This window comes from Dromiciops gliroides, chromosome 4 (assembly GCF_019393635.1).
Source record: "Dromiciops gliroides isolate mDroGli1 chromosome 4, mDroGli1.pri, whole genome shotgun sequence".
Classification (NCBI taxonomy): Eukaryota; Metazoa; Chordata; class Mammalia; order Microbiotheria; family Microbiotheriidae; genus Dromiciops; species Dromiciops gliroides.
Window position 1 is genome coordinate 18,717,324 of NC_057864.1, and position 16,867 is coordinate 18,734,190.

General features: G+C 43.1%; 1 pseudogene; it reads left to right on the forward strand.

The window, feature by feature from the left end:
• The first annotated feature begins 15,791 nt into the window (after window positions 1–15,791).
• Window positions 15,792–16,486, forward strand: LOC122754527 (annotated as a pseudogene).
• Window positions 16,487–16,867: the final 381 nt, after the last annotated feature.

A 16,867-nucleotide genomic window follows, 5' to 3' on the forward strand; every position in this document is an offset into this window, starting at 1 on the left:
TAGAACACAGGATTACAAAGGAAATCAAAGGAGGGCAGCTAGGTGGCTCAGTGGATAAAGCACCAGCCCTGGTTCAGGAGGACCTGAGTTCAAATCGAGCCTTAGACACTTAAAACTTACTAGCTGTGGGACCCTCATTGCCCCACCAAAAACAACAACAACAAAAACAAAAGGAAATCAAAGATTGGTGAAAATTAAGATGTAGCATTTTTTTCCATCCAAATTCTCCCTGAAATCTCTTCATGGAGCTTTTCTATCTACTTTGTCTACATCTTGCATCTACTTAATTACTTACATGGTGTTTCCACCACCTCCTCTGCTAGAATGTACACTGCTGGAGGGCAGCGACTGTATTGTCTAGTTTCGTTTTTTGTTTGTTTGTTTGATTGTATCTTCCATATTTAGCTCAGTGCCTGGCACAGTGCTTAACAAATGTCTGGTGATGTATCAGTTGTCTGCTTGCTTGTTTGCTAGTGCCTCTATGTTTTGCCCTGGTCAAAATATATCTGTACTTTGTTGTTGATATTGGATTTCTCTTCTTTTACTGCACTTACTCTGTAATAGTATATATGATACTTTTCTGTAATTACATCTTATCTCCCTGCTAGATTGTAAACCCCTTTAAGGTAGGAACTACCCCCTGCATTTCTTATATACACTTTGTATCTTCCCCTGGAACCTCACACAGCGCCTAGCTCACAGGAAGCCCTGAATTAGTGTTTGTTGAATGAATGAACAAATGAACTCTGTAATCCAACAGGGAGAAAGAACTTTTTTCATCAAATCAGACCTAATCAATGGAAGCTGGTGATGCAGCTTCAGCTCCGCCCTGAGCTCTGGGGAACAGATGGAGAATGGGCCAAGCAGATGGAAAAACTCCATCTTCCAACAGAAATTATTTGTAAAGTTGGAAGCAGTCGGAGTGAATATTTGGAATTAGGAAGATGAAATATTGCAAGATTCACAACAAGGCCATAAAATTAACTAATGCACTGCAAATATCCACGTCACTGGGACCCAGGGAGTCGGGAGGAAGGGAAGGGGGCTTTTGCAAATGGCTCAAACATATAAATTATTTACATGTCCCTTCAACAGCCCAGCTCCTCTACAGCTGTTGTGGCCCATGGCATCGTCACACGGCACCCACTCCCGGTCCAGCAGCTGTTCACATGGCAGAATTCTTTTTCTTTCTGGTCATTTTTTTTGGCCTCTACAACCCGTGCACTTGGCCTCTCTCCTGACCCCAAAGCTAATCTCTCCCTCTCCAGAAAAAGAAAAGAAAAGAAAGTTCCCATTTTCTACAGGAAGCCAAAATTATTCCCCCAAGAGACCTCTCTAGTCCTTTCCCTCTGAGATTATATTCCATTTGCTTTGTATACAACTTGTAAATAAATAGTTCTTTATATGTTGTCTCCTCCCATTAGACTGTGAGCTCCTTGAGGTCAGGAACACATTTATTTGCCTTTATTCATATTTTTTGCATTCAGTAGCATTATAGCATCTAAGTGTCTTAATGAATAGAGCTTAGGACTTGGAGTCAGGAAGACCTGGATTCAAATTCATCCTCAGATAATTATTAACTATGTTATTTAATCTCATTTGCCTAGTTTCCTCATCTGTAAAATGAGGAAAATAATAGCACCTGCCTTACAGGTTTGTTGGGAGAATCAAATGAGATAATAAATAGAAGTGTTTTGCAAACGTTAAAGAAAAACATAAGTGTTAGTTGTTTTTGCTGTTATTATTTCTTATTATGATCAACATCATCATTTTCATCATTTTCATCATCACAATGCCTGGCATATAATAAACAATCACTAGATACTCATTGACTGAATGAAGGATTTGTCAGAAACTAGCTTCAATCTCCATCTTGGTTAAGGCTCATTTCCATTGTGAGACAGACACCTGACCTAGAAAGCATTTTCCTTCCCCTGCTTTCACAAGGGTCCTACATCAACTGAATGAAAAAGCTGCACTGATTGAGAAGTGGGTATGGTTGGACACAAGATTCCATAGATCATCACCATCTTTTTATTTCCCATTCATACGGCTGTTGTTCATCCTTCATTTTCAAAGAGGATCAATGACATCACCAGTGACAATGGACTCAAGAGGGATTTGGATTTAAGTGAGGCAAAGTTGTGCAAAGTCATCAGCCTCCTTCATGAGACAGAAAAGTCCAGTGGCAAGATGAAAGTCAAGCAGACTGGGGATGGCCCAGGATTCAGTGGACAACCTTGGTGTCTTTGATGTTTAATCAAGCTCTAATTGCTTTACGGCTGCAGCTTCAGCTGTCTTCATGGCTGTTGGGACAAATTATTCTCATCCACCCATTCTGCCCAGGGAAGTCTTTACATGCTTGGGGTAGACATCCCTCTAACTTACCAATAATTCTGAGCCCTGTCAGTTACTCTTCACTTGTTTTGGCCTATTCTGCTGGGACAGTTTACCGGGGGTTGCTGTTGTACATGCAGTGGTTTCTCGGAACCACAGCTGAGAACTGGGTAATGGGTGGACACCAAAAGTGGATGAGCAGCCTTGAAAAATCTGTTTTATAAATAAGGAAACTGAGTATCAGAATGGTTTGTGACATTCCTCTTTCGACTGAAGAATCAGAGGGTTAGATGGCAACTTGAAGTACTGAGGAAATCCAGTGTTTAGAAGGGGGAAGGGAAAAGGGTAGAGAGAAGGGCATTTGTATAGTACCTATCGTGTGTTAGTTGCTATGGTCAGCCTTTTGCAAGTATTTTATTCATCTCTTACAAGAACCCTATGATGTAGGAGCTGCTATTATCCCCATTTTATAGTTGAGTAAGGTGAGGCAGACAAATTTAGTGATTTCCTCACAGTCAGGGGCCAGATTGGAACTCAAGTCTTCCTAATGTTAGGCCAAGTGCTCTATCCATGATGAGATCTCAGTTTATCTTGACTGGAGCATCATGTTCCATAGGGTTCAAACCAAACAAAGCTGTGGAGAGAAGGCGAAGTTAGCCTTCTGAATCTAAACCCAGTGATCTTTCCATTAGGAATGGAAGAAGTAAAGAGAGGGAATAAGAATTTATTAAGCACCTACTATATACCAGGCCAAAAAAAAAAAGGCAATGCCCATCTTCAAGAAACTGTCATTCTAATGGACGAAGAATATATACAGAAAGGACCCAAAATGGGGCACAAAGAGGAAGACAAAAGGGGAGAACGCTGAGGTAGGGGCATGATTATAAACTCTATAGTAAGGGCTACTGCTGAGGAGGAAATGATGTCAGGCTGGTCTGGGGCCCTACACAAAATGGAAGCTCTAAGAAGTACTCACCAGTGGGAAGGGGGAGGCGCCTTACAGAGGGAAATTTCTTGGTGAACAAGGAATGTATTGCCTAGGCCCTCACGGAAGTTCCAGGATGAAACAATAGTAGAGGCCTGATTTTGAAATCCAGAAGGTCAGAAATATACAATGGGGAATTCTTGCTTAATTCCTAAGGGGCTGGCAGCAGGTCTCAGACATCTTAGTACCTGGCCCCCAACATCCCTAGTCGGCCTTAAATGTAGTCAGAGAGTAATAAATGTCTTTAGTGAGATTGCAGCAGCTGTAATGAAAATTGGAATAAATCACAGAGAGCTTGGTATTGAGGTGCAGAGAGGGCTTATCCTGGAGTCAGGTGTACCTGACTTAAGCTAACCAATTAATCGACAAATAATCTAGTAAACATTGTTCTGGGGCCTGCTTAACAAAGGCCTGAGTCTATTGGTGGGGGTCAAGTCTACTGTGGTCATGCTGAACTGAAATCATTAGTCTGTACCAACAAATCAGGATTGCTACAAGTCTTGATATTTCGCATTTTAGTGCTGGAAGGGACCTCAGAGAAAACCTAATCTACCCCCCACCCACCCCACTCCCCATTTTATAGATGATCAAAGAATTCAGGCAAGTTCCTAGGATCATAGTTCATATAGACTGGGAAGGGACCCCAGAGGACATTTAGCTAAGAGAATGTGAAGTCTCATAGCGAGTGAGGGTCATGGGGGACACATGAACTCAGGTCCTTTAACTCCAGATCCACTTGGAAAGACGGCTCAAACACAGACCATCATGGCCGGAAGGGGTCCCAGAACATGGGTTTTCATACTTTTCTAGATTCAACATTGGAATAGACTTTAGTGGACATCGAACTTTAGCCCCTCATTGTTCAGGGAATGAAACTGAGGTCTATGGAGATTGAGGCATTTAGGTAATAAAGATCAGAGGCAAGATTTGAATTTAGGTCCTTTGGCTCCAGGAACAGAGCTCTTCCTAGTCTCCCCCCCCCCCCCCATTGGCTTATCTAAGATCACACAAGTGTTTAGCAGAAGAGCCATTACCTGAGTTAAAGTCTCTCTGGTTCTGGTGGCTAGGTGGCTGGTTTTGGAGTTGGGAGGTCCCGAGTTCAAATCCACATTCAGACACTTATAGCTCGGTGACCACCTGAAATAGGTCACAGAGGATAGGATATGACTGAAACAACTCAACAAGAACTCCCTGAGTCCAAACCCAGTATTCTTTTCCACCGTAACATATAAAAGGTATATTTTACAGGTCAGGAAATGGAGGTTCAGAGAAGGTAATAATATTGCCTGAGGTTACACAGCAAGTAAGAGGTTGAGTTGGGCTGGAAACCAGCCTTTCCTTTCTTGTCCCCCTAATACTTTATTGCTAACTCTCCACTGACCCCTTAGCACATGCAGGAGCCAAAAGAAATCCACTTGATGTGGCTTTTTTGAGTAGGAGGCTTTCCATAGTGGCTTCAGCCCACAGAATCATTCTCCACGCCACGATCTGGCCTTTCTAGCTCTGTATTGCCATGCTTATGATAGGGCAACATCGCCCTCTGCTGCTCAGTGCTGAAAACAGCAACACCAGGCCCACTCTCCTGCAGGCTCTTTGAATTCATTATGGTTTTTTGTAAACCATCCTTCACTCCCTAAAATTTAGCTTCTCCAGCCTGATGAAATTGCTGCAATGAGCTGAGACCATTAGTGATGCATTTCCTCTGTGGCTGACTCATGATTTAATTTTTTTTTAAATTTAAAAAAATTTTTTTTTTTGCCAAAATGAACCATCCTCCTAGATCGTTAGCATTTGAATGGCTAAATCTTCTTCAAGACCCATTAGGAGCAGCCATCAGTTCTCAATGGGAACTGAGGAGCCTGTTTCTTTCCCTAGCAAAGCGACCAAATTGTAGCATTATAACAAATTGTCCCCATCAGCCAATCGCTTTGTAATGTGTCTCTTCTGAAGGTAAACTCATTTGTCTTGTAGAGCAGATGAAAATATATATATACACACACATATACACATACACTCTATATACATATATGTGTGTATGTGTATATATGCATATATATGTAGTTATATGTGTGTATATATATGTTGGGGGGGTTATATATATGTGCACACATATTTGGGTTATACATACACACACACAGAGGGAGGGGGAGAGCGAGAGTTGTTACTTTCCTTGCCTAATTCCTCCCACAAATGCACAGTGCAGACACCAGCAGCCCTAGTGGGGCCCAACCCCTCCAGCCTTTTCCTGAGACACAGCAAGCCCTTATTTCTAGAGGAAAGGTACAGATGCTCTGGGCAGAAAAGTTCTAGACTGCAGACTGATGGGGGTATAAAAAGATGGATTGGGTATCCTCCAGTGCTGGCTACTCATGGGCTGCTGTGGCATTCCCTGGAAGCTTTTGAGAAGCCCAAAGATAGGCTTCTCTCCTCCAGGGCTTCCCAAGGCAGGCCTTCCAAAAAGTCTAATGTTTTGCCTGAGGAAGGAAGGAAAGGGAGGCATGACTTCAGAGCCTGGCCCTGCTGCTGGTTTAGCTTTCAGACTTTCTATTCAACCTTTTAGAGCCTTCATTATCTTATCTGTAAAATGGGGACAATCACAGTCACACTCCCTGCCTAAGATAAGATTCATAAAAGTGCTTAGCACATAATAGATATTTAATAAGTGCTTGTTCCCCTTATCCACCTCCCCACCTCCCTTTTTTTGGAGCAAAGTACTCTGTGAACTTTAAAATGGTCTAGAATTGTAAAATATTATTGCAAACTGGCCCAAGGTGAGAGGGGCAGACAGTGGAGAGAGGAAAAAGGAATTCCAGTTAACTCAGTTTACAAAAATAAGACTGTGGGAGTTTTGCTGGTGCTATTATCCTCTGTGTTTTACATATGAAAAACTGAGGTTCAAAGGGGAATTGATAAACCTAGTCACAGAGTCCCATAGAGTGGGGCAAATGCGGAATTTGAATCCAGGTGCCTACTTCATCATTCTTCTTCCTCCTCCTCTTTCTTCTCCCCTCCTTGTTTAGCATCCCCTCCTCTCATTCTCTCTTCTCCCACCTCCTTCCCTCAGATTTATTATGAGAATCTTTGAAAAGGAACACAACTTGACATCTATATAGTGATTTACATCCCTCCCTTGATGTAGGTAGCTTCCTTTCATTCCCATTTTGCAGGTGAGGACCAGCATCATCCAGTTAGCAAAGAGTGGAAGTGAGGTTCAAGGTAAAGGCTCCTTGGAGGACATGTTATTTCCATTGCCTCAAATTCCCTTTCTGGCCTTGGCTCTGAGGCCAAAGCTGAGGCTCAGTTAAGTGACTGGCCCATGGTCACACTGAGAGGATTTAAAATCCTATCTCCCTGGCCTCCTACTCAGCAATCCATTCCCCACACTGCCCAGACACTATGGACAAACAGTCAAACTCCCCACATTCGATGTGAGGGGGCTTTGGCAAACCTCTGTGCATCCCCATGCAGGGTGTGCATGGGACAGCTTCCCATTGCAATGTGCAAATCAATTATGTCCCCCAACCACTCGCATCTTGCATATTTAGAATTCATGGTGTTAATCTGCCAAACATCTGCTCTCACTATTAAACATGTCATGGTAACCATCACACTCCCAGACGTCATTGCTACCAGCACTGGTAATAATTGTGGTGTCAGAGAGAGAGAGAGAGAGAGAGAGAGAGAGAGAGAGAGAGAAAGAGGGGAGGGAGGGAGGAAAATCTGGGCAGAGTGATTGCTTTCTCGCCCCCTCCCCCCTTGGGGCTAGCACAGCTGCATCTCCCCACGTCTTTCCTTCTGCTGTCCATGTCACGGGGTATTTTAAAAAATGCTGCTGCCATTTGATGACCCCCTTTTCTTACCCTCTCTTGCTCTACTATTCATTAGTAGTCTAATAATGGCAGGGGGATGTGTCATGTCTTTGCCAGGAGGGCATATGTGCCCCGGCATGGGCTTGTGACAGCTAACTCAGGAACAGCATCCTGGCAGTAGACAGACAGCTGGGGGAAGAGAAAGTATTTTTGATCAGGATCTAAGTGACATTGAACTTGAGTCAGAGGTTCCTTCCCTGTGGCCCTGAAAGAAAAGGAGAAACCAAGGAAGACAAAGGCATGGGGTGAGGACAACAGGTGCCCTTGTCTAGACTAAGAATCTCCGAGCTGGAAAGGGTCTCCAAGGTCAATGGCACCAACCTGACTCTGTGGAATAAAGAACACCCCCGAGGGCATGTCTGACAAGTGGGGAATCTGAAGACCCCAGCAAGGAGAGGAGACTATCTGGTCCCTTGCCTGCTCAGCCATCTCTGGCAGCATAATAATTATACCTGCTACCACCCAGTTACCTTCTGGCTACTTGGAATGGGTGGACATGATGGGCATGTCATCCTTTCCCATCTGGGTTCCAGCCAGAACAACAGCTAGGTTCCAAGGAGTCTGAGTAACTGCCTGGAGGAGAAGACTTTGATCATGAACACCTTGATTCAAAACTAGCTTTTGGGGGAGGGGGGGATGAGGGCAACCTTCTGTGAGCTTCATACCTAAAAGACCTTGAAAGATAGAAAATACATGAAATTGCCTCTATTCCTCAAAAGGACAGGCACAAGCAGCTCTGGGACTCAGAAGAAATATGAGCAGAAGCATGTGTCCAACCAGAAAGGAAAGATTAGGTGGGTTTCAGAGCCAGTTCTCTGCTGTCTTCTATTGCCTTGGTTCTGTCTGGGTAATTGGCACAGCAGAGGCTTGGCCCTATCACATGAACTTCCTTTTCTCCTCTGGAGGGACATGGGATCAGATTCTCTCAGTGACATGCCCTTCTCTTCTGGAGGATGGGACAGGAAAGAACAATGTGGTACCTTACCCTCTCTGGGAATAGAGCAGCTTTTTTGGAGTGCAGAGGAGTGACTGGCTATTTATTCTCTCCTTTACCCCTCTCTCTGCTAGAGTGTGGCCAATCCAAAGGACTTTGGATCACGTTAGGGCCATCCACTGCCATATATAAGTAGTATAGTGCCTAGTGTGATGAAATAATGGGATTTAGCAGATACTCAAAGACCCACCTGGAGATGAATCTAGACTGATTGAATCAAGTGAGAGTGATTGACTACTGATTAAGCCTACTTCAAGTTAATTGGATTGTAATCACACCTGGCTATCCCTTAAGAAGGTATTGTTCTTAGAAGCTAGACTGTGAACTCAACTTGAGAACACCTTCAAAACCAATGGATTTGGAGGACAGCAACCAATCAGCTTGAAGCAGTGTGTAAGGACCGCCTCTGTTCCAGACCTATAAAAAGCTTCCACAATCAGCTTGCTGGAGAGTTCCTGATTGAAGCAGGCTCATGGCAGAGGATTTGAAGAAGAACCAGACCAGGCTGGAACTCTAGGCTAAATAGGCTTTTTTCTTAACTTTCTGAACTCCATGTGAATATCTGTATGCTTTAATAAATGTTTAATGCCCAAGGACTGGTGCTAAAGCTTCTAATTTAAGGCAACCACAATATAGATTTTAAACATCACACTAGCTTCTTAAACTGTGGGTCATATGGGGTTGAGTTACTGAATGCAGGGATTGCAAAAAAAAAAAAAAAAATCAGGAGCAGTAAAAGTTTATTTATACCTATATACCAAAGGCATGCCTGAATCTTTGACATCCTTGATTTTATTTTTTTCCTAGTGCTCAATAATTTTTTTCATTCAATCATTTTATTAAACTCTTGAACAAATAGAGAACATTTGTTTAGCCCTATAGCTTTTGAAAAGTGCCAGACACATGTTATCTCATTTGATCCTCCTATGCTATTTTTTTTTAAGTGAGGCAATTGAGGTTAAGTGACTTGCCCAGGGTCACACAGCTAGTAAGTGTTAAGTGTCTGAGGCTGGATTTGAACTCAGGTACTCCTGACTCCAGGGCCAGTGCTCTATCCACTGTGCCACCTAGCTGCCCCCTCCTATGCTATTATTATCCCCATTTTACAGGTGAAGAAACTGAAGCTGATGAGGATTTAAGTGAGGTCCCCAAGGTCACAATGCTAGTAAGTGTCTGAGGCAGGGTTGACTTTGAGCCTTCCTGACTCCATGTTCAAGGCTCTGTCCACTTCCCCACCACCACCTAGATGCCTTTAAAGACAGAGTTGTGAATGTATAAGATGAATATGGGGGATGATAAATGGTACCTTTTGTTTGGAACAGAGAATAAGTGGATAGGAGTCATGTGAGATAAAGCCAGAAAGGGAGAGTAGTTCCAGGTTATATAAAGCTTTGAAAGCCAGGAAAAGGAATTTGAATTTTATGCAATAGAGAGAGACAAATGATGAGTATGAATAAGCTGTAACATGTAAATAAGGAATTATGAAGGACAAGCTGAATGAAGGAGATCATCAAAAAATTCTAGAAGTAAAAAAGAGATGAGTTGTACCCTTGGTATTATCAGACATGCCCCCATGGAATGTTTGTATTGTCAAGAGAAAGTAAGTAAACCCCCCAACATATCGGGTGGTCTCCCGTTAGAGAATTTATGTGGTACTGCACACAAGACCTATACAGAATAGGCAGGCATGCATCAATCATGAACTCCATCCCTGTACAGAATACCAATGTCAATGAGATTATAGACATATTTTGAAAATATTTTAGTATGGAATCAACAATCAATGTATTTATTAATCCCTTACTGTGTACCAGACACTGCAAAATGCTGAAGATACAAGAGAAGTAACGAACACAGTCCCAGCCCTCAAGGAGCTCATATTTTGATGGGGAAACGATATGAAAATAACTATGTACATATAAGATATTGAATCTGTTGTAAATGGAGGGATGGATGGATGGATGGATGGATGGACATCTGGAACTTGAGAATTTGTGCCTACTTGATGTTGCTCACGGGAGAAAGTAGAAGAATCAATGAAAAGAGAATATTAGGATTCTATGGGCTCAGTCTCTTAATAATTAGACAATTTAGCAGCCACATGGACCAAGCTGTTTCCTCTGTCCTGCTATAAATCCCTTCTGTTGCCAGTTGCTATAAATGGGATGTTGCCAAACATATTTTCTGCCTCTTTGTCTTGGTGAAAACACGATGACAGCAACAAGTGCTGGGAACTGGGGGGTGAGAGTTGGGGAATTGCAAGGAGGAAAATGGTAGAAAAAGACAATAGTGTCAAATTCAGCTGCTGAGCTAAGATGAAGACCAGAGCTTCGGACTTCTAAGCAACTGAAGTTGTGCTTGGAGACCTGTAGGCTTGTGTTTTCTTTAAGAGATTTTGTCTGAAAACAACAACAATACCCCTCCTTGGTCTCTCTCTCACATATATGTATATATGTATGTTATATGTCTATATAACATATAGACATGCACCATGCACATATGCATACACATATATACATACACACAGATATGGATGGGTATGATAGGATTGAGGGGCACCTAATCAGCTGCTTCTGTGGATACCTCGGTGTGACTCCAAAAGGGCAATGCCTATCACAGGGAAGAAGGGAGGATGGGAGCTTGCACAGCCAAAGAGGAGAATGAACTGAGTAAGTGGTAGGGGATGAGGGGAGGTTGATTGTGTCAAGGACAATCTTCACAATTGACTATTGCAGGAAGGTTGAGATGTAACCCATCTCTGATCTTTCTGACTTGTTGATCATACACATAGCTTTTGGGGTTGGCCTGCATCATCCCAGAGGGCTATGGCCCCCACTATGGAGACTTGCTCTAGAACAATGAGAAAAGTACTGAGCACATAGCAGGTGTTAATTGATTATTAAAATGAGGGTAACGGAAGCTGTAAGTGGTGTGGAAGGCAAAAGATATGCCTATAGATGCCTTTCTCCCATCTCCATATGTCCAAATTCAACCTCAATGTCAAATGTTCAGATACTACATCCTTCATAAAGCCTTCCCTGATTCCTCCAACCAGCTATGATCTCTCCCAAGGAGGATCCAAAGTTCTCATTTGGATCCCTTATAGAGCCTCACACATAAATCGTCGCATGCTTCAACAAACACTTCTTAAATATCTGCTATGATCAGCTCTGTGGTACTTGCTTAGGAAGACAAAAAGTTTAGATTAGACTTCAAACTTTGTAGATCTTACCACTCAGTAGGACGTTATCACACATACTCAGGTAACTGTCATACAATGAGTCAAATGAAAGTTCATGAAAGAAATGTAAAACAAATTAGGCAAAGCTTCCTGGACGAAGGGGCAATTCCGTTTGACATCATCACCACCACCACCACTATCATCACCTATCCGGTGCTTCAAAGTTTACAAAGTGCTTCACATATGTTAAATCATTTGATCCTCACGACAGTCCTGTGATATATGTGTGATTATTTGCCCCACTGAGAAAACTGAAGCACAGAGAAGTTAAGTGACTTGCCCAAGATCACATAACTAGGAAGTATCTCAGGTAAGATTTGAAGTCAAGTCTTCGTGACTCCATTAGTGAGACAAAGAATTAACTAATGAATGATGGCGATACTCAGAGTAACGCAACATAAAATAATCTAAGAATTCTTCATTTTAAACTGGTCTCCTTCCTATTAGTTTCTATCTGGGGCTCTCATTTACATTTTTACAAAGGGAAAGAGGGTTTTGTTGTTGTTGTTTGTCTTTTGTAATTCCTTCTTTCCTCCCTCCACCCAAGGACCTTTTGCACAATTTACTCCTTCATAACCTCAAACAAAATTAACTGCCATTTTTTATAGCTCCTTCCCCAGGAGGGTGGAATACACTTGCTGTCTCTGTTTCTCCATCAACACCTGGTGTGTTCTTCACTTTGGTCTTCCCCCTCTAGGAAAGCTCCTATGTATAACCACTGTCAGAGTCCTTGGGGACAGAGCATGTCAATTCATTTCTACTTCAAGGTTACACTTGGCCCTTTCCATGTTGGCATCTGGACTCCATGTCCTAGACAAGTTCCACACCCCCTTTGAACCTGGGAGACTAAGAGCCCAGTGCCTGGTGGTTGAAGTCATCTGCACGTGATTAAGAAAAATGAAATAAATACAGGAACCACTGAGAAGTTGAGTAACTTGGAGCCAGAAGCCCAAGAGCTGGTAAACATTTGGTAACCAAGGCTTAAAAGCTCTCAAATCCCTTAACAAATGTACTACCAGCTGGGCTATGCAGATTCTTTGTTTCATAGACTCTTTGAATCTTAGAGCTTGAAGAGAAATCAGGGCTGTCTTGTCTTTTCCAGGAGCTCTTGGCCTGGGATCCAAAGACCCTGAAAAGATGCGTAGATAGATTTAAACAGGTCCATGAACACGGATGGGGTGGTGGTGGTAGAAATTCCATCCACCCTTATTTTCACCAACTTCTAATTGAAATTTAGAATTTCCTTAAGTTAGAAATGCAGGCAACAGATGTTATTCTGAAAGGGGTCTGTAGGTTTCACCAGATTGCCAAAGGGGTTCATGATGCAAATACAAAAAATGAAGAAGCTCTGGGCTAGCCCAGTCCCTAACTTCATGAGAATCTAAACATGCCCAATATATACAAAATCTACCCATATCCAATAAGTGGTCACCAATTCTTTGCAAGAGGAATTTCACTTCCTCCTATTCTCCACTCTCCCAGTTGCCTTTTGGAAAACTTTAATTGCTGAAACTGTTTTTCCTAATATCAAATTTATATCTGCCTCTCCATATCTAGCCATTGCTCCCAATTCCACCTTCTAATACCAAGCAGAACAAAGTTAATCCCTCCCCACACATCAGCTCTTCAAATACTTGTTGACAGCTATTGTGTCCTAATTAATATATCAATTAATAAGCATTTATCATATGCTAAGTATGTGGCATGCATTATGAGGGGTTCTGGGAATATAAAGACAAAAATGAAGCTGCCTTCCCTTCTCAGTTTCTTCTATTAACTCACCTAGGTCTTGAGCTTAAGGCTCATAAACCTTAACAGTGGAATAACTACTGAATTCATTCCTTATCCCCTTCACCTTAGTGGATGCCCTCCTTTTGAGAGGAAGTACTACATAGTGCTCTGAAGTCAGAGAACCTGCGTTCAAGTTTGGCCTCTTACAAATGAAAATCTACAATTCAATGTCTTTTTGTGTTCTTCTTTGGACATAGAAATGCCCACTTCATTTGGTGTTTACCAAATTTGGAAGAAAACTACATTTGAAAACTAAAAGGTAAAAGCAAATAGCATGGTGAAGAAAGGAATTTGAATCTAGATTTTCTGACTCAAGATATGTTTTCGGTAAACTCTATAAATACCAATGGCTTACTTTGCTTCTCACTAAAAGCTTGGGAAAGGAAGAATCAGCTCCATTGTTGCTATCTTTATTACAGAGATGACAAACTGAAGCTAGGGGTCACTTGACAGGAAGATATCTAAGCATATATTGCATCAAAGTTGGAACTGCCATGCATATGTTTTACTGTTCCCACTGTTCTGGGCAGGAAGGTATAGTTGGGGTAGGGGAACCTGGATCGTACTTCCAAGAATGGGTAAGTTATGGGCCAACAAGAGGGGGAAATTGGTAGCATATCATGAAAACAAGTCATTGTACTAATCTACCCTCAGCTAGAAGAGTGCTCTAATTCCTTCTTATGAAATCTACATTCCCTCTCTGACTCCCTCTTCACACTCCCCATGCTCTAGGACTAATGACATCCATTCCCAAGATGGTGGTCTGCATGTGGGCTAGCCAATGACAAGGACACAGCCTAAGGCCGTGGAACAGGGTCTTTCTCTTCAGATCAAACCCTTAACCTGGGTCTCATTATCACCACTGGCCAGGACCAAGTTATACACAGAGTTATGAGAACCCTGGAACAGATCCCAGCTGATAGAGTTCCTTAGGCTATGTGAACATCTGTTCTTAAGCATTTTTTCCAGGCACCAGACCACAAAGAGCCCCAGACTCCTGGGGTGTGGATATATGGCCATTAGCCTCTGATTAGAAAAAGATGCAAAAAAGAACACATTCTCAAAGTGTGATTTATGACTTTTGGGGGAGTGGAGTGGGGGGAACAGTGGCCTAGGTAATGGATGTGTTCTTAGATTCTCAGTCAAGAATATAGGCCAAAGACTGCTTGGCTTCAAGGAAGGGTTTGGCAAAATAGTAGGGAATGAGGGAGACAGCTTGGTTCAGTGAGTGAGAGATTGTCAGTCAGAGGTTCCTAGATTCAGAGCTTGAGTAAACCTTAGAGCTAATCATCTAACCCAACACGTTCATATAACAGAGATGGAATCTCAGGCCCAAAGAGATTAAGTAATTTGTTCAGTCACGTAAGTAATAAGTAGCCATAGTGGGATTAAGATTTGTGTTCTCAAGTGGAAAAGGGATTAAACCAATTTTGCTTGGCTTCAGAAGCAGAACTAGGACCAATGATTGGAATCCATAGGAGGTAGATTTTAGTTCAGTCTTAAAGAAGTGGCCTAATAATGAGAGATGTCTAGTAGTGGAATAGGATGTCTCAAGAAGGAGTGAGTTCACTGTGACCAAAAGTCTTCAAGTGGAGACTGGATGACTAAGCACTTAATAGAGATGTTGCAGAAATGGCTCATGCTTCAAGAGTTGTAAAGGATACAATCACAGACTCTTAGAATTGGAACGGATCTCAGAGGCCATTGAGTCTAACCTGCCCCTGCAAAAAGAATCTATACCATAGCCCAACTCAAAGTAGTCACCCTGCCTCAGCTTGAAGGCTTCCACTGAGGTGGAGCCTGAAGTCTCCTAGGGTGGTTGCTTGTATTGTTGGACTGTGATAATGGTCAGGAGGTGCTCCTCTCTGCAACTTCTGTGCATTCTAACTCTCTCTCTCATGGAACTAAAAGTATGGAGAGAAGAGAGGCAGCATGTAGGTTTTACAGTGGAAAGAGCCCCAGCTCTGGAATCAAAAGACTTGGGTTGAGCAGCAGTGAGCAGCAGGAGGCTTGAGCTCAGTTGCTGTGACAGCAAATGGCCAAGCGGGGTGGTTTGAACCACATGGCAGTGAGTGGCAGGGTGCAGAGAGAGGGGGAGAGGGCCCCCCCAAGCCCAGCCCCAGAAACCACGTGACAGTGGGCGGTGGTGGCAGCAGCTGCAGCAGCCAGCAGCCAGAGCTGCCCCAGCAGTGAGCAGCCGAGGCTTGAGCCCTCTGACAGAGGCTGGCAGAGAGGGTCAGTGGCCAGCAGCAGGGTGGTGATCTGTTCAGCTTGAAACAAATGACAGCGAGTGGCGGTGGGGCTGCATCGAGCAGCGGGAACCATGTGACAGTGGGAGACCGTGGCTACTGAGGGAGTGGTGGCGGCATTGGTGGCATTGGCACCAGCCATGGCATGGGTGCCATTGGTGGCATCTGTGGCATTGGCACCAGTGATGGCAGCAGCAGTAGTGGCACCAGCAGCAGTAGTGGGGCCATCAGCAGCAGCCCCAACGTCAGTGGCATCATCAGCATCTATCGCATCTATGTCATCTGTGGCAGCAGGGCCAGCAGCAGCAGTGGTGGCAGTGGTAATGGTCCTCACCATGATTGCTGCGGTACTTACACTGAAAGCAAGGTGATAGATGGTGTGTACTGTGTCCCAATTGGACACTGGATTGAGGCCACTGGGCATAGCAATGAGATGAAGCATAAGACTGATTTCTATTTTAACATTGCAGGCCATCAAGCCATGCATTCTTCAAGAACCCTCCCAAACCTCTGGTTAGGAAGCTGCCCTCGCCAGTTGGAGCATGTAACTATCAAAATGAAGCATGAATTAAGGGTGACAGCAGTAAGGAATTTTCAGACTAAATGGGATGTTATGCAGAATTCATCAGGCTGCAATCGTTACCCAGAGCCCATGAGCCCAGACACCATGATCAGGCTCTATGAAGAAGAAGGAATTGCCTATATATGGTTGCCTGCACCAGACATATGAGTATTGAAGAGAGAGAGCAGATGTTGCCCCAGGTGATCTGTCTCCTCCACAGCCTACTTGAGAAAGGTCACATTGTCTATATACATTACAATGCTGGTGTTGGAAGATCCACTGCTACCATGTGTGGCTGGCTCACGCATGTGATGGGCTGGAATCTGAGGAAGGTGCAGTACTTCCTCATGGTCCAAAGGCCTGCTGTGTAAATCAGTGAAGAGGCTCTGTCACGTGCAAAAGATTTCTATCAGAAATTTGGGAAGGCCTGTAAAGCCTTATGTGATTTTAATACATAAAACCACCAGCATTTCCCTAAAAGCTCCTGTCAGATAATTATAAGGTGATTTGAAGACAGAATCTTATTAAACAGTATTGTGGTGTGCTTTGTTCCTACTATTTATTGTTATTAGTCTAGCATGGTCATTTAGTCTTAGTTTAGAAATCTATTTTCTCTGGAGCACCTTTTAAAGAATCTAATGAATTGCACAAGAGCAGAAGTTCTTTGGACTCTGCCTTCTCAGTCTCATGTGGTACAATAAGGTAACAAACACCATTGATAATACCTGTAGTCAAGTTCCTCTTTTTGGCTGACCTACCCACAGGTGGTTTTATTAAAAATTCATGACTACAACCACCTTTTCTTGTTGTATTGTGTGTAACTACTTGCTGTCTAGAAG